This window comes from Pogona vitticeps, chromosome 6 (assembly GCF_051106095.1).
Source record: "Pogona vitticeps strain Pit_001003342236 chromosome 6, PviZW2.1, whole genome shotgun sequence".
Lineage (NCBI taxonomy): Eukaryota > Metazoa > Chordata > Lepidosauria > Squamata > Agamidae > Pogona > Pogona vitticeps.
Genome location: NC_135788.1, coordinates 23097841 through 23109433, shown reverse-complemented (window position 1 = coordinate 23109433; position 11593 = coordinate 23097841). Strand labels below are relative to the sequence as shown.

Genomic DNA, 11593 nt, shown 5'->3' with positions numbered 1-11593 from the left:
CTTCTACTTCACACAGTTTTGCCTCAGCTTTTTTCCCGCCAAAACAGGTTGCCTCAGAGCTCCCTAATCTAGTCCCACCAATCTGAGGTTACACGTTCTTCCACTAGCGTACCTCCCCGTGAGGTAAGCCTAGAATATTACTTACGCGCTCTCAGATTGTCCCTGACTAGACCCCCCTTGCTCTGGGCACACTTGCCAAGGCTTTGCTGGACCACTGGACAACTGGATCAGTCGTATCCCACACGCTGGACACCAATCAATGTGACAACCCCAGACCTACTGGGAGATGCCACAGTTTAACTAAGCTGCCACCAACCATTCCCTATAAGAAGTCACACAGACCAGGAATGGATTTTTAACAAACAAAGGAATAAGGTTTATTCAAATAACACACAGGGAAAATAAAATGATCAAGTGAATAAGATACAGTAACGTGGCTTAGTCTCAATCATACATACACCAGTTTGGTTCACACAGAACACCTTTAAATAAAGCACAGACCCTGAACCTATCAGTTCTGGCTACCCATAAAGACACCTGAACCTATCAGGTTGGTACTGACTGACACACAGTAGTACCCTGTCTGACACACAGACTCCCACACCAGCTTCTTCTTCCCAGCTGCTCTTCTAGCTTCTTCTAACTTCTCCACACAAGCTCCACATATATATACAGTACAGCCCCTCCTCCTGATGTCCCGCCTTCCACTCCCCATAGGATGGAACTTTCCCTCCAACCCATGACAGACAGGTAACATCAGTGCTGTATGTAACAGATGGATCTAGAATAATGTTGCAACATTAGGGCTCTTGCTGTAAAAGAGAGGATGTGTGCTTTGCACTGCAGGTTTTTCTGGGGTTCAATGCCAGGATCCAGGTTCGATTTTCTTCAAAATAGGGGAGAATCCTGTTTCGTACACCAAATCGAGGAATAAATCCTCACTTGTTCTTTCAAAACCCAAAAGCGTCAGAGGAGTTCTTTGCATCTCTGAGATCAATCAGGCAGTCTTTCTGTGCTTTTGGTCCCTGCATGCTTGGCTTCCCAAAGGGAAAAGAGGTTAGTTTTGCACAAGACACATTTCCCACAAATTAGCAAGGGGGAAAGTTCTGTCTTTTTTTCTCCCACAGGAGGCGAGGGTTTCATGAATGTTTCTTTTCAAAATGTTTCAAGACTGCATCAAGACAGCCTAAATCAGTGAGAACGAGGAGTTTAGTTACTATTCTATACATCCCAATCTGTACATAGAACTAGATAACCCATCCTTATGGACCATGGAGAGGGGACTTCAATGTTATTAATAGAAATAGGAAAAAGTATAAAAATGAGTTAAGTGGTAGACCAGCATCTCCAGTCCACAAGCCTATTCCATTCCAGGAAATTTCTTTTCCACACCTTAACCCCAGACTCACTCTTATCTACTCCTTGCTGCCTGATGGTAAGAAAGGAATGAAAATGTTATTTTTATCTCTGACTGATGTATCTTCAGAACAAGGGAGTAAAACAGTTGCCTCGGGACTGTTACCATGGAACCAGTTACCTTGGGAGTCAGTGAGGAGTGCTCCAACACTGGAGGCATTCAAGAAAAAACTTAGATAATCACCTGGTAGAGATGCTTTGATGGTATTCCTGCACTGAGCAGGGGGGTGGACTTGATGGCCATGTAGGCCCCTTCTAACTTCATTTTTCTATGATCTATGTTTCAATAGACAAGGCAAAAATGCGGGTTTCCCTCATGTCTGACCTGATTTGACTCTGGCCTCAAGTATGATCATTCACTCTCAGAGGTTGCTCTGAAATGTCAGGTGATACATTGGAAACTGCCTTATTCTTAATCTTAGCTATTGAGCCATTTAGCTTACAGTTGCTGCACTGACTGGCAGCCTCTTTCTAAAATTTTAGAAATACAGATTTTCCAGCCTGACTTAGAAATATAAATGATTTATCCTGGTTAGCCCGTGTTGACCCCAGCTTCTTCCTCCAGATTTTAGTTATTTAAACGCAAGTGGTATTTTAATATAAGGAATATGAAGCTGCCTCATTCAAGATCTGAATACTTATCAATCTATCCAAATATTGTCTACTCTGACTGGTAGCTACTCACCAGAATCTTAGCCAACAATCTTCATCACCTGCTCTCTGATTCTCATTTAAAAAAAACAACAACAGAAATGCAATACATTTTATAAAAACCTACTATAAACAAGGCATGTGCTCTAGGTTTGACCCCTCCTTGCAACATAGACCAGCGTCTTGAGCAGTAGACTAATTCTGAGTTCAGAAAACGTAGGTGCTGCTATGCAGAAGGAAGATGGCGACCAACTATTTCAAGAATACCAGATTTTCAAGGGTATGTCTAATGCATGTCAGCGTGCCGAGCTTTTTTGCATATGACATACAGAGACCCAGTTAGCCTTACTTGCCCTCCTTCCTCCCCTTTTTGAATGCATAACTTCTGTCACATCAATTAATCACCATCTCATGTATATGTTTTCAGTTGCTGATGCAACTGCTGGATGTGTCAAACAGCCACTCGATCTGTTTTGAACCTCTGCCCAGGCTTTGAGGCAGGAGTCAACTGTTTCGACTAATCAGTGACTCAACATCCAGAAAACAAAAAAAATAATTAGCAAAGCCATTGCCTGTAAATATATTATCTTGGGAGGTACCGTAAAATAGGTACTGGTCATCATAACCTGCAAAGTGCCTAATTTGGTAGAAGGCAAAAGGAGACCTGACAAAAATTATTTTTCAGGGAGAACATGGGGAGATCTTACCAGAGTTCCTTGATTATTTTGTGATACATCCAATATGTCATTCTTTTTCAAGATGCAAAGAATTCTGGTGGTTATTTATTTTCCTTGATATAAATATTTAAAGAAACCTAGAACTCTTGGCCTTGTCAGAGAAAAGCTTTCCCTCTAACCTCAGAGAGAGAGAGAAAGGTTCAGACTTAGATTCCCCTTTTCTGCTTCTGTGGATTCGTCTGTCACTGTTCCCTCCAAAATACTGGTTCAAGGTCCAAAGAAGTAAAAACTGGTAGACTGGGTACATGTGTGAGCAGATCAACTCTGACAGAATCTGGATATGAAATATTCAAAGTACTCCAGCCAGCCGACATGTGCTCCAATGTAGGGGAAGATTTCGGCCTACTTGAGTGCTCCTCTAAATGCCTCCTTCTCATTGCCAGTAGTGAGAAGGAAACAGTTTTTTTAAAAACCCATAAGCAGCAAGCACTGCTTACCCTTCTCTTCTGTTTTCCCAGAAGGAGCTCAATGGGCCATAGAAAATGTCAGAGTGCTCTGACACTACAATCATTTGTTAAAGATATAACTCTCCCCGCTACTTCCATTCAGTCATTATCTCACTAATCATTATAATATCACTCTGGAGGAGTGAGACCCCCATTCTTAAAAGTTGTAACAGCCTCAGATCACAACAGATTCACTGACGCATCTCATAGTTCAGTCTGATTTCAGTTCATAAGATACAAGCATTAGCACAGAGAATTTTTTAAATTTGTCCGATTTTGAGAAGAGCTTTCAGTCAGTCACTCATCCATTTAAACATGGGCTGTCTACACAGATTCATTAGACATCTGTTTATAACAGCTGAATAATTCCCTGCCACATCTCAAGTCTTTCTGGAAGCCTATGCTGATTCTGATGCACATCAGCTCAGGATTGTGTGGCACCCACACAGCCATAGCTGACAGACATTATTTGGATTATTTTTAAATTCTGGCTCAAATTGTTGGCTGGATAGCTAACTGGGTATTTTGCAGTGGAGTCAAAGGTTGGGAGTTCAGTTCCTCCTCACTGTGCATCCCAGAAAAACCAGCCTGTGTTGCCTTGGGCAAGCTGCACAGTCCCAGGGCAACCCCAGAAGAAACAAATAGTAGACCATTTCTGAGTACTCTCTTCCTAGAAAACAATGAAATGGATTGCCATAAGTCAGAATTGACTTGACGGCACACAATGATGATGATTAGGAAGTCAACCAGAGTATAATCAGTTAGTGAAACAAATTCAGGAGTAGCTATACAGTGGGTCCTCTACTTACGGAATTAATCCATATTGGAACGGTGGCTGCAGGTTGAAAAGTCTGTAGGTCGAGTCTCCATTGACCTACAATGCATTGAAAACCGATTAATCTGTAACTGGCCGTTTTTGTTCCATTTTTGTTCCATTTTGGTTTTTTTCTGGTCTGTAGGTCGATTCTCCAGCTGCAAGTCAAACCTAAATTTTGCGGCCAGAGAACTCTGTAACTCGAAAAGTCCATAAGTCGAGCCATCTGTAAATCGAGGGTCCACTGTATAGTAAAGAATTGGGTGAACTCTGAAACTCATACAACTAACTAGATCAAAATAGTGTTGGTAAGGAGCATGCTATTGATATAAATGCTAATAAGAAGCTTTCAGAGTTTGGAGAAGTTGTTTTTAATTAAAACTTCCAAGCTCTGCCAGCACATGCCAGCTGATCAAGGGAGCTTTTAATCCAAACTCTGTAAAAATCCATAGTTTTGCTTTATAGGAACACTGTATTCTGTGTATGAACAACTTATAAATTCCAGCAGATCTTTGTTTACATTTAGTCCCTTCAGAATCGTAAATTGGAAAAGTTCCTCTTTGGTTGCCATATTCCAGAATCCTTCATTCACCAGAATCCTTCATCCGGCAAGTCCGTATAGAGTTCAAAGTGCTCCATAAGAGGAACAAGGAAGGCAGTTCTGAGAAACACCTGCAAAGAATGAAAACATAACTGAAGCAACCATTTGGAGTAGGATGACCAATTACACATCACTGAAATAAAATAAAATAATAAAAGGGGGCATGTATTTGCATAATATTTTATATTATAGAGTTGGAAATACTATATTTATACCCTCCTTTCTTTAATCATATCAAAGCATCGCACAATTTAAAATTATTGATGCATGTGAAATATAGGTAAAACCAAAAACAAATTAAAGTGTAAATACAGTAGATTTACAGTATCCAGGAAGATAGCTACCAGGTAACTTTGCTATCCAGCTTTATTTGGCTGCACTTCAAGCAACCACCTCTTCCTAGTTCTCATACTCTGAGAAATCTTGCAGACTAATGCGCTTGTTACTCAGTTACTCTCTCCCTCTTGTATCTCCATTTCATTTCCCAGAAAGTTATACCTTAGCAATATTACTGTTGTCCTTTGCTACTGAATTTTTTTTTCCAGGTTCATGTATTGGTCAAAGTCCTGTTTTGCAGCTTTGCCTGCACAATTGAAATAACAGCAGTGGCAGCCTATCACCGATTAAAGACTTCTCTTTTTGATTTCAGGATGCACGTGGATTGCACACAATGAGATGAAGCTGTATGATCCCCAAAATTGGAAACATACACCTGTAGTCAGCGCCATATGATACCATTTCCATGGACACAGGCAGAATCCACTTCACAGCATTTTGGCCTTTGTGTTCTGGCCCAAACTGAACCAAACAAAAAGCAAGACAATTACTCAAATAATCTGACCTCACTAATTTGAAAACAACAACAACAAGCACTTGATGTTCAAAGATCGATGTGCACCTACTTGGCCTGCGTGGTGATGGACAACTCCACAGCTCCTGCTCTTTTCAATTTTTAAAAGATTTAAATAACCAGAAATAGGATCGATTGTTCTTCAGACAGAAGACACCTTCAAACCTCATTCATACAGAGGACACCTTCAACCAGAAGACTGTCCTGAAACTAGGGAACACGGCCAGTTTAATTTCAAATTCAGCAGCAGTGAGGGTTTAACTGTTCAAAATAATGGTTTGTTTGTTCTACCACTCCTTGGCCTCATTCTACAAAAGCTGCATCAGCAAACATTACAGTGAACCATTAAATGGGATATCCAGCTCATAAATTAGTTATGGGACTGCCATTGGTGACTTTTACTTTGTTCAATGTATGCAGCCCATAGACAACAGCAGTGGTTTGGTTTTGCAATCATTGTCATGCTTTTTTGGGCACTGCCAAATTCGCCCTTAGATGGTGTTTTAATTTTGCACTGTGTTTCTGAACCCTTCCTTTCCCTCCCACATATCCTGTCTTCTTTCACACTCAAAGGCAGCTTTTGCTGATAATTTAAAATCAGCAGATCAGCCCCTTGATTCCAATACGTACTGACACTCATATAACAGAAGAGATTTTTAGCAGTCGTTTTGTCTGATTCAATGTACATCAGGTTTCGATTTGTACAGAAGCCTAGTGCTAGAACTGTGATACAAGAGCATCAAAAGACAATACATATTCTGTAAGTAGGGGGCGGGGAGAAGGAGGATTGCCCTGGTGATACTTTCACCCTAGAGATAGCAGGTATTTGAAGCAGAGATCGCTGAAAGGAAAGACAGCTGCACTGAAGGTTTAGAAGAGGTAGCCATGTTAGTCTCTGCTAGCGTATCAGACCAAAAACAAAAGAAAGATTAAAGGAATACAGATGACAAAAATGTTGTCACGCCTTAAGGACTAACTGCTATATTTTAATGTGAACTCCCATAGATAACTCCACTGATTCAGTGAAGGTAATAAGGCATTTTTGACAATATATTTAGCAGGGCACAAGGCAAAAAGAACATCATAGTCCCATTCCAAGCAAGTCCCACGTAACTCGATGCAACTAACTCCCAGGTACATAGAACTGCTCCCAAAGTCACATTTGGCAGTACAGTACTACTAACTATCTAACCATCATTACAATTCTCTATACCAAGAGTCCAGATAAAGAGGCAGATTTGCTGCTTTTCATAGTGGCCCCTATATGTTATACATGGTGCAAGATATTGTTACAGCAATTCACAAGTGACATTGGGTGACCCTAATATTAGCAAAGTGATCTATGGTGATAGGGAGTAATGATTAGTGCCCTGTGCCCCTGAAGCTAGTGAAGTACCCTCCCTCTGAAGTGAAGGATGCCATCCCAATGCCAGAGAGCCCAGCCCTACTCAGTCCACTCCATACATCTTCTATGTATGGAAAGGGGGAGATTCCATCTTTTTCCTTTACTCCAGGCAAAAGATCCTTGGCTGGTCTAGCCGGATGGCCACGAAGTTGACAGGCAGGTTGCTGATTAATAAACTAGAACAGCTGGTTCAGGTTTACTCAGGGGATCCAACGGTTAAGGTATCTAATTTGTTCATGAAGGAACTATTCGAACATGGCCGATAAAACAGCTCATCCTTCCTTCATTTCTGGACATAGGGCTGACCCGATAGGTGTCTATTTATTTTACCTTCTGTTTGTTACATTTATGTACCATCTTCCCTCCAATAAGCTCAAGGCAGTGTATACAATTCTGTTCCTCTCCACTCTCCTCAAAAAAGTCCTGTCAGATAGGTAAGGCTAGGATAGTGTGAGTGGTCCAAAGTCACCTAGTCAACTGATAGGGGATTGAATCCACATGTCCTGAGTACAACCAGATACCATGTCTTTACTATTAAAATAGTGTTCTACATTTTTCAGGATCGGCAGAGGGCTTGGGACTGATGCTCCCACAGATACAGGGGTCCTGCTGTACACTATACTGGCCTTTGCAGAAAGGAGCAAAAGTTACCTGAGAAAGAGTTTACTGAGGACAAAAAGTACTGTATACTGGGGGGGTAGCATGCAAATTTTGAGAGACGTAGTTCTTCTCCTCACTTATGCCCTACTTGTACACAAGTAAGTAAAGTGCTAATAGGTGTGTTCTGCGCCGGAGGAAACCAAAGTCCTGCCAGTGACGCTTTCTCAACATGATGTGCTTTGCATATGCTTAACCAAAACTCCCATCTTCCTCAGTGGTACACTGTTGGTGGGTGGATACCAGGCTGAGGAAGACCACCCTAGACTTTTTTTCAGATTGGGTAAGTGGGAGCGCAACTACTGTTACCACTACCAAAAAAAACCAGGCAAACATAATGAAAGCACGACTGTGATTATTATTCCATTACACTTTGTATGTATGTAGCTTGTATGTGTGTGTGATGGAGGTAGATTTTCAGCCTCAAACAAAGCAAGGACTTGAGGCTTTTCTGTGGAAAGATAATGATATGTATGGCAGGGTCAGGTGAGGAGATTCATGAAGTGCAAATGACCCAATTTATATTTTTAATAGCATTTTACTTGTGTAGAACAAATCCGTCACATTGGCAAACCCTACGATTAGCCATTGGTATGTAAACACATCTCGCTAGCTTGAGCCCATTGCAGCCTCTGCAGCAACAATTCTTTATATTTGAGATTAAAACTGTAGTCATTCTTTATGCTAGTCCAATTTAATTACATTTTGTACTTTATCATGCAAATAGCCATCATTTTTGTGATCTATGTGAGGAAAACTTCAGAACTATTCAATTAAGCATTCCAGCAATCCAACACATATCAGCTACAACTGGGGAAATTACAAACTTGAATTTGTTGCATTTATTAACTCATACCTCTCCACTGCAATCATTGGAGAAAAATATTTTACACATTCATAAAAACTGATAACTACCAAGGTGGAATAACTAATGCATTGTTTATCAACAGTATTTGTCCAGGTTTGCAAAATGTGCAAAAATAGTTTTAATAATATTTTACGTAATGGTTCCATAATTATCACGTATTCCACAGCTAGTGCAATTTATTTGAAGTAAGTTTTGAAACCATACTCATTTTTGAACTCTACTGTGTGGCTTTTGACCAATGACTCTATCTTAGCCTAACTGACATCATAGGGGTGTAGAAAGAAGAACATGAGGGAACCCTTACATAAGTGACTTGCGACTGGCACTGTCTTTCTCCTGAAATTTTTGGAGTGACACTATGACTCTGTTAAGGTGACCTTGACCTCTAAGAAGAAAGAATGGAATGTAGATCTAATTTTTAAAAACAAATGTGTTTAAAGACGTATTGTTGTTGTTGCTCTGTTGCTCTTTGTGCCTCTGTGCCTCAGCAGCTTGTGGTCCAGAACCAAGGAGCTGCTTCACCCCCAAAATGTTTCGGGGGCAGCCCCTACCCCAAACATCAACTGTCACTGCCATTATGTATTAGTGAAGTTACTGTACATGTTTGGGGAAGAGCTGTTCCTCACTGATGCAGCACAAGCTTTGCATTCAAAAGGTTCCAGATTGAATTCCTGACCTCCATCTATTTAAGATCCTGCCCCTCCCCTTTATGACTGCCTTTCAAGTTTTTGGAAAGTGCTGCCATATCTCCCCTCAGTCTTCTTTTCTCAAGGCTAAACGTGCTCAGTTCTTTCAGCCTTTCCTCATAAGGCTTGGTTTCCAGCCCCTGATCATCCTTTTTGCCCTCCTCTGAACTTGTTCCAGTTTGTTGGCATCCTCCTTAAAATGTGGTATCCATAACTGGACACAATACTCAAGGTGAGGCCTAACCAGTGCTGAATAGAGGGGGACTAGCACCTCACAGGATTTGGAAACTATGCTTCAATTAAGGCAGCTTAAAATAGCATTTGCCCTTTTTTTGTAGCCACATTACACTGTTGGCTCATATTTAGCTTGTGATCTATGACAATTCCAAGATCCTTCTCGCTTGTAGGTTTGCTGAGCCATCATGGCATCATGACCTCTGTGAAGTCATTTGGTGGCAACTGATGTCCAGCAACATCTGAAGAGCCACGTTACCTTACAATACCCTGCCCTGCTCTAAGAGAGCAGAATTAACTTTTGAAACTACAGCGTGAAATTTGCTATTTTGCCATTCCTTACATTCACAAATGTCACTGGAAAGCACTCCGCAGGTTGTAAATAAGCTTTGTCTGTCTGCTTTTTAGGTAGAAAGATGTTAATTCCATTTTAGATCTTGTGTGAACTTCTATATGAATTTGTAAACACCATCCTAATTTGAGGCTATAACATGAGCTGTTGGAGCAGTCTGATGCCTTAGTTCTGTTAAACCAACCATGTTTGGCTCTAGTCCAGTTTAGCCTTACCAGCCTCAGCAGAGAGATATTCAATAGATTTCATTTTAAGTGCTTGAGCTTCGTTGAGCTATAGATTGGGTCATGCCTAAAGAGATCACTAAAATAACCCACCAAGTGATACCTGCCTAGTGAGATACAAAAAAGTAGAAAACTGCTTATAGCCATGAGGTCAATTAAAGAACACCCATTTTTTTCCCTGAAAGATAGTCAGCTATTAATAATTTGGCATACATTGGCCACGTAATTGGAGTATTATTTTATTTGAACTGGCATTTTTCTTGAATATAATCAAACAAAGCGAGGAACATTGTGAATGAAATATTTAATCTTATTAACAACAAGATCACTGGGAGCATTTTTTGCAATAACTAGGGAGGGGTGTAATTATTTTATTAATGTATTTGCGAAGGCGAATTTTATTTTATTAATCTTTCACCATTGCAGGTCATTTTATATAATTATATTGCACAGTAAATCAACATACATTTTTACAAAATTCACTGTTTTATGGTGATGTATGTATTTTTTTCTGTTTTATTTCAGTTTAGTTCTTACAGTTCCACTGTAAATTATCTCAAATGTCCAATGATTACAGGGATTGTTTTAAAACACTGAATAAATACATAGATTCTTATGCTCAATTGTATGGCAATTCAAAGTGAACACATGGAATGTTCAGCAGTATTAGTATTCTTGGAGTATCTCAATCATACTTTATACTTTATTATACTTTATAATATTTCAGCCTCAAGCACATGACAGAGGAAAATAATTTCAAAATCTATCATTAATTGGACTTCACCAATCAGCCCAAATCATTATGCCTCCTGGTACAATCCCCAGATGTGAAGAGACAGAGTTCTAGGTTAATTAGACCTAGTACTGTATCTTCTTATTCAATAATCTTGTTTTGACATATAAAGCCCTAAACGGCTTGGGCCCTGGATACCTGAAGGACCGCCTCCTTCCATATGAACCTACCCGGCAGTTAAGATCTAGCCAGGGGGCCCTTTTGAAAGAGCCGTCCCTTAAGGAGGTAAGAGGGACGGTTTGTAGACAAAGGGCCTTTTCGGCAGCTGCCCCCAGACTATGGAATGCCCTCCCGACTGAGATTCGTCTGGCGCCGACGCTGATGACATTTCGGCGCCAGGTCAAAACCTTCCTGTTCCAGAAGGCTTTTAATTGAAATAATATTAGCTGTGGGTCTGATGGCAATTTTAATTGTATTTTAATTATTTTATCTTTTACTGTATTGAATTTTAATCATTGTAAGCCGCCCAGAGACCTCTGGGTAGTGTGGGCGGCATATAAATTTCAATAAATAAATAAATAAATAAATAAATAAATAAATAAATAAATAAATAAATAAATAAATAAATAAATAAATAAATCTGATCCTCCTGGTTAGATCCCCAAAAATATCAAGGTCAAAAAGTATTACACCCAAATAATATCCTCAGAACACTATAGAACCTTATAACACCCCTTGGTAGTTTGGGTCTGTGGTGGTTATCACAGATAACATTTATCCCTGATAGGGTTAAATATCAATGTTGAATCAAATAATCATGACAACCTTATCAAAGTTCATCTGGGTATCATTATATATGTCATTTACTTGTTCCTGCCTTGTTCACCAAAAATGTCAAGGTGCAGTAATTAATTAATCT

The 11593-nt window shown here is 40.0% G+C and overlaps 1 long non-coding RNA gene across 1 annotated transcript in view; it reads right to left on the bottom strand.

Moving 5' to 3' along the window:
• Window positions 1-1148: 1148 nt before the first annotated feature.
• LOC144583824 (uncharacterized) overlaps window positions 1149-11593 on the bottom strand; it is a 32205-nt gene continuing 21760 nt past the window's right edge. The window contains exon 2 of the long non-coding RNA XR_013537795.1: window positions 1149-4736. This is a non-coding gene — a long non-coding RNA (uncharacterized LOC144583824). The remainder of the gene's footprint in view (window positions 4737-11593) is intronic.